Below are 7,239 nucleotides of genomic sequence, written 5' to 3'. Positions count from 1 at the left end.
TTAGTGTTTAATGTATCAAATCTGTTCTTCAGATGATCTCTAAATTCAGGTGGGATAAATTCAAGGTCATATTTTGGTTCTCGTGGACTTGTTTTCTTATATGGATGTAGTAGTTCAAAATATCAGCTGTGAGGGAAGGTGTCTTCACATCAGTGGGGGGGTCTATAAAGGCACAAAGTGACTGGTTTACAAGTTGTCAAGAGGGAGTTTAGTTTGAGTGTGCATGGGAAAGGTAGAATCCCCATTGAACAATTTTCATCTTATCTAGATGGGTTTGGTGAAAGGAGATGGGATAACATTCTTATGATTCAATAGTAATTGTTATCATGATGAATTGCGACAGTCACAACTGTAAAGGTAGAAGTTTTGTATCATAAAGGGGGGCAGTAATTAATCTTACAGTCCAGGAACAGAGGACCCTAGGACTATCAAGGGAGAAGAGCATGAGTGGAATGTGGGACCCTATCCAGAGAAGCAGCAACACCAGAGATGGAGGCAGAGATGAAAACATGAAAAGATAGAGCAGCAAAGGACTCTAAACTCAAGGAAAGAGAAAGGCTGTGTGCTGGTGGCCAGGAGTCAGGCTTGCACAATGTGCCCTCACATTGCTTAAATGATTATATATTCCTGAGTGTTTTTGTGTACATCTCCAAAAACAAAAAACAAAAACAAAAAACAAAAAACCCCAATAAAACAGAGGGAATAGAAATAGAAGCAAATACTGTTGAATGATGATGCACAGAGGAGATTGTAATCATTGCAGTGAAACGGTGAGTGTAAAACTGATGTTCTCCCATGTAAACTATCACTCAATTCACAATAAACACTTAAAAAAAAAAAAAAAAGACATTAAAACAAACAAACAAAGGTCCATTACTGCACCTTCAATTCCACATCTTGCATCTGCAGGCTCTGGATGATTGCCAGTCTGTAGCAGTGGGTCGTGGTAGAGCCTCAGCATATATGCGAGAGTGCACAGAGATGAGGGTTGTTCCAGCATTTGCAGGAACAGGGTGGACAGCATCTTGGCGTCCACCTAGAGCAGAGTCCACCAGGTATGCAGGAAAGAAATGGCAGGCTGTGGGGTGGGCATGCATGGTGGGCTAGTGGGTTTATATGATGTTCTTGATGTTATCTCACAACTCTTCTTGTCCTTGGTTATTAGCGTCTAATGCATCAAATCTGCTCTTTTTTTTTTTTTTTTGCAGTAGGTGAAGTGAACCTATTTTTTTTTAAGTTTTTATTGTGAGGTTTACATGGGAGAACATCAGCTTCACACTCATCCTATCGTATTTCGTTTCATTGTAATGATTACAGCCCCCTCTAAGCATCATCATATAACCCCAAAGGGTACACCACACAGCCCTTTTCCCACCCTGAGTCCAGTGTCCCCAGCTGCTCCATCTGTCTGCATCATCTTCTCTGTCTCCATCCCTGGCATCACTGCCTCTCTGGGTAGGGTCCTGCTCTCCATTCTTCTCACTTGATGGTCCCAGGGACCTCCACTCCTGGGCTACACAATCAATCACTCTCCTCCTCTTGTCAAAAAACATCTACCTCTATATTTCCTAGCCTCACAGTCAGACCTGATGGCAATTGTTCACTATTGTACCACATTAGTCTTATCCCCATTTCCTTCCGCCAGCCTGGTCCCAATGGATTGGACATCATTCAGTGGTGATTCTACCTTCCCCTGCCCCATCTGGAACTAGGCTCCCTCTTGAAAGCTTGTAAGCCAGTCACTTCTTGCCTTTATAGGTCCCCACCCATTTTGGGTAGCCAATGTCTAAGTTGTCCATCCCTGTTAACCCTGTATATTGAGGGGGTGGGAGTGATCCTTGCTGTAAAGATTTGTTCCCTTTTTTGAGCTACTACCTCCATAAGTATAGGTAACTCATCTTTCTTCTTCTAGTCGAGTTCTGATCATTTAGCCATCGAAGCCAGGTCAAGTGGGTACTATCTGCAAGTATGGGTGTTCTTGTGCATCTTCCCTCATTTCATATCAGCTGGAATCTTCACTCTCCACTCTAGTCCTCTGTGGCCATGTCACTGCCTCTGAGCCCAGGAGTCCCTGGTCTTGCCGTACTGCTGGCCATTCAGGTCTCCACCTGCATTCACGGGAGTATATTGAATGTGGTCGGGCTTAGCTCACAACTTCATTACGGTTTTTTTCCCCCTCTTCCCTTATCGGTGACCAGTGTGGTCACCATCCAGACCACATGGCTGCTCATGTATTCCCCTTGAGTCTCAGTCTTAGAAGGGGATTTGCTCTGAGGGGTTCTGACCACATGCCTTGATGGCTCTCAGACAAACAGTTTACTTGTTCTTGTAGTAATCAATCACACTGCTTTATTGTTTTGAATTTTTCCTGCCGGTCTTTCTTTCACGAGGTATCTTCTGTTCCTCTAGCCACTCCAGGCTGGTCTATGCGTCCTTTCCAGTGGAAATTTCCTACCTCATATGGTTTTGGATAGGGTCTAGATTCCACTTATGGTCTTGTGCAGTGTAAAGGCTCCACCGGAAGCCTCTTTCACTGGGCAACTTCTAGGTAGTGTAGTGGTTACGAATCGGGCTGTGAACCGCAAGGTCAGCAGTTCGAAACTACCAGCGGTTCCGCGGGAGAAAGATGAGGTGTTCTGCTCCCGTAAAAATTTACAGCCTCGGAAATCCTGTGCAGGGTCGCTATGAGTCGGAACCGACTCCACGGCACTTAACAACAACAACAATTAAGGTATTCCAATCATTTATAGGCTGAAGATGAACTTACAAGCTTTCTGTAGTGATGATTCTAGCTATTCCTTTCTCCCCACCTCAAGTGTCTGTTTTACAGTGTTAGGCAAGGGAAACCAAGATTCAAAAGACAGCCAAGCATCTTAACACTATTCCCCTATTTTACGCCTTCAAACCATGCCTCAATCCCTGTATCCTGGAGCCCTGTTGTTCCAAGGTTGTGCATACATCATCATTTACCTGTGTCCCACTTAGCCCATGTGAACCTGCCTAACTGTTCTCCCATCAGCCTTGTTCTTCCATTCCCCAACCCTCTTCTTGTGTATTGACCCCCCCGCCCCCCCAGCCCCCAAACTATCCTGTGTCTATTCCTTACCCTGTGCTTTATCTTTCCCTCCCTCCCTCCCCTCTTCTCATCCCATACATCCTGGTGATTTTGATTAGCAAATATATATATAATTTTTTCCCCCCTTTTAGTGTGGGTTCTTTTTCTTACTCTTTTACAATAATGGTCCTATGCAGTATTTCTCCTTTTGTGACTGATTAATTTCACTTAGCATAATGTCCTCAAGGTTCATCCATATTGTGCAGTGGCTTGCAGCTTCTTTGTTGTTCTTCAGGGTGCCATAGTATTCCATTGTGTGTATGTACCAAAGTTTGTTTATCCATTCTTAAACTGATGGGCACTTAGGCTGTCTCCATCTTTTTGCTATTGTAAATAGTGCTGCTATGAACATTGGTGTGCATATATCTACTTGTGTTATGGTTCATATTTCATGTGGGTAAACACCAAGTAGAGGAATTGCTGGATCATAAGGTATTTCTATTTTCAACCTTCTGAGGAAGCACCGTATTGCTTTCCAGAGAGGTTGGACCATTTTGCAATCCCACCAGCAATGCAGGAGCATCCCAGTCTCACCACATCCTCGCCAGCATTTATTGTCCTCTACTTTTTAAAAAATCTTTGCTGTTATTGCTGGTGTGAGATGATATCTCATTGTTGTTTTGATTTGCATCTCTCTAATGGCTAGTGATCGCAAACATATCTTCATGTGTTTGTTGGCTGCCTGGATCTCCTCCTTGGTGAAGTGTCTGTTCATGTCCTGTGCCCATTTTTTAATTGGGTTATTAAATCTGCTCGTGAGCTGTCCTCTAAATTCAAGTGGGATATGTACAAGGTCATATTTTGGCCCTTGTGGACTTGTTTTAATTTTCTTCAGTTTCAGGTCACATATAAGCAATTGAAGGTCTGTTCCACACTCTTCTCCAGCCTTGTTTTGTCTAAGGATATTGAGCTTTTCCTTGTCTTTTCCCTCAGATGTAGTCAATTTGATTCCTGTGTATTCCATCTGGTGCGTTCCATGTGTATGGTGGTGGTTATGTGCTGTGGAGTCGGTTCCAACTCATAGTGACCCTGTTATAGGGTTTCCAAGGCTGCAATTCTTTACAGGAGCAGAAAGCCTCATCGTTTTCCTGCAGAACCTCTGGTAGTTTCGAACTGCTGACTTTAAGATTGCAGCCCAACTTGTAACCACTAAGCTTGTGTTGTTTAAAAAATGTATTTGCAATGAATAAGTCATTGGTCTTACAAATTTCTGTCATGCAATCTCCAGGATCATTTCTATCACCTAGGCCATATTTTCAAACTATTGATCCTTCCTCTTTGTTTTCCAACTTTCGTATTCCTATCACCAGTAATTATCACTGCATTTTGATTGGATGTTTGATCAATTTCAGACTGAAAAAGTTGGTAGAGTTCTTCAATTTCATGAACACTGGTTTTAGTGGTTGGTGGTAATTTGAATAGTGGTATTAACTGGTCTTCCGTGTAGGTTTATGGATGGTATTGTATCACCGACAACATTATACTTCAAGATATCTCTTGAAATGTTCTTTTTGACAATGAATGTGATGCCATTCCTCTTGAATTTGTCATTCCCTGAATAGTAAGCCATATGATTGTCAGATTCAAAATGGCCAATACCAGTCCATTTCAGCTCGCTAATACCTAGGGTACTGACTGTTATGTATTCCATTTCATTTTTGACAACTTCCTGGAATCATACTTTGTACATGCCAGGTTCTGATTACTAATGGATATCTGCAGCTGTTTCTTTCTTCTCATATTGAGTTGTACGTTCAGCAAATGAAAGTCTCCAAAGCTTTGCTCCATTCATGTCATTATGGTCAGCTCAACTTTGTGTAGGTAGCTCTTTCTCTGTTGTATTTTGAGTGCCTTCCAACCTTCCAGTACTATGTCTGACAGTGTTTTGCAGCAATTCGTAATGTTTTCATCTTCTAGTAACATACTTGACAATGTTCCACTACTGGATGGTATTAAAATAGGATAAAGAAGGGTATGTCTGATTGCTTCATAGGAATAGACCTTGTGTTGATTTTGAGTTTGATTCTCATATTCCCCTTGTGAAACCAGAGGAAGTCAGACGTGATTTCCACACCAGTTGTTTACAGTCTCCGTTCCTCCAGCCTGCACAGCTTTACCTGCTTAGAGTCCATTCTCCCCTCAGTCAGACCTGTCTTGGGACAGGGCCTGCACACTTATAGTTTTGGTCATGCCGTCACACAATACTTGAGTTCCTTATTGAGCCTTCTAAGGATGAGGGAAAAGAAGTACAGAGAAGTCACGTGTGGCTTATCCCCTCTGTCCTGTTTCCTCAGCCTTACAATTAGGATGAGAACAGTCATCAATACATAGGCTTGTTGTTAGCATTAAACGAGTTAATGAATATGGAGCACTTAGAACGTGTCCAGTACAGAGCAAATGACCAGGAAATATTAGCTACTATTTATATATGGGAGGAAATAAGGATCCATGGTGCTGCAATGCTTAAAGGTCAGCTCCTACCTGAAGGGTTGGTGGTTCAAACCCACCTGGCAGCTCTAGGGGAGAAAGACTTGGCAATATGCTTCTGTAAAGATTTCAGGCAACAAAACTTTATGGGACAGTTCTACTCTTTTACATGGGGTCACTATGAGTCTTAACTAACTCAACAGTATAACATAAGAGAGCTCAGAGAGAGTCATAAATGGCAGAGTTGGGTCTTTAATCAAGTGTTCTGATGCCTGGTACTGCTCTTTGTTCCATATACTGTTTTGCTACAAGAAATTTATTTTCTCTTCCCTACCATGCCCCATACCCAGTGTTGATGTATTAGCTAGTCCTTCCCACCCACTATTAGTAAGTTCTCTCAGGCTACTTTGGAAGTACTTCCAGAGATTCTCCTGCCCCTTGGGGATTTCTGGTGGTGCAGCAGTTCATTGTTAATGGCTAGTTAGGCCAGGGACCCTGACTTTTGTGCTCTTGTTCCCAGGGCTGATTCTGTGGCTGAAGGGTAGAGGCACAGGTGCCCAGGTTTTTGGAGATGGTGGCTGTGTTGGATTCAGTACCACTGCCCCAGTCTTCTTCACTTGCAGGGTGGCATCTTGACTCAGCATCTTGGTAAAGCTGAGGTGTGCGGTGTATTCAGGGATGAAAAGACTTTGCTTGAACTTAGGGCTTGGGAAGTAGTTTGGGTAGAAGGGCCCAGAGGAGCTCCTCCTGCCCAGAGGGTCAGACTCCATCTGTGGAACTTGTGACTGTCAGAAAACTTCCTCACCCTGGTCACAGAGGTCTCATGTTCTCTTCATCTGCGCTTCCTTCTTTCCAGTGCTGGTTCAAACTTCTTACTTCTCATCCTGTTTTTTTTTTTTTTTTTTAATTTACTCATAAGCATTTATTTATTTTGAGCTTTGAAAACAATAGACAGTTGTTAACTCCCACAATCTCTGTGGGTTAGAAATTCGAGAGTGATTTAGGTGGGTGCTTCATGAGGGTGTCTTTAAGGTGCTCTTCAGGGCTGTGGTAATCTGAAAGCTTGACAGGAGCTGGAGGATCTGCTATCTAAGATGGTTCACTCCAGTGATTGTTGGAAAGCTGGTGTTGGATCTTGGGAGGAAACACTTTCTGAGCGTGTGGATCTCTTCAAAGGGCTGCTTGAGGACCTGGTGACACAGTAGCCGGCTTCCCTCTGAGCAAGTGATCTGAGAGAGAGCAAGGTGCAAGAGTCAGTGCCGTTTATGACATCTCCTCGGGACTCATACTTCTTCATTTCCACAAGCTCTTACTAGTTTCAAAGGGTAGCCCTGTGCAGTGTGGGAAAGGACCACACAGGGCTTGACTACCAGGAGCTAAGGATGGTTGGGGTCCATCTTGGAAACTGACTATCACGCCACCTCATGAGTTTGTTCTTCCAGTCCCTTCACATACATATACAAATGCATGTGGTGGTGAAGTGTCATGTCAAGTTGGTTCTGACCCACAGCAACTCGCTGTAGGGTTCCAAGGATCAGATGGTGAATTTGAAGTCCAGTGCCTACCTTTCAGTGCCACATACATATATTGTTGTTAAGTGCTGTCAAGTCAGTTCCTACTTATAGTGACCTTTATAGAGAGCAGATGGTGAGTTCAAACCACTGACCTTGTGGTTCAAATATATATATATATATATA

General features: G+C 43.1%; 1 protein-coding gene and 1 pseudogene across 1 annotated transcript in view; one reads left to right on the top strand and one right to left on the bottom strand.

Annotated features, from left to right (window-relative positions):
* Positions 1–1,024, bottom strand: part of LOC102827277 — a 4,003-nt pseudogene extending 2,979 nt beyond the window's left edge.
* ADCK1 (aarF domain containing kinase 1) overlaps positions 1–7,239 on the top strand; it is a 272,060-nt gene that overhangs the window by 131,591 nt on the left and 133,230 nt on the right. The window lies entirely within an intron of this gene.

This window comes from Chrysochloris asiatica, unplaced genomic scaffold (assembly GCF_000296735.1).
Source record: "Chrysochloris asiatica unplaced genomic scaffold, ChrAsi1.0 scaffold00070, whole genome shotgun sequence".
Taxonomy (NCBI): Eukaryota; Metazoa; Chordata; class Mammalia; order Afrosoricida; family Chrysochloridae; genus Chrysochloris; species Chrysochloris asiatica.
Note: the sequence above shows the minus strand (reverse complement) of the source record. Positions and strands in the feature narration are given on the sequence as shown.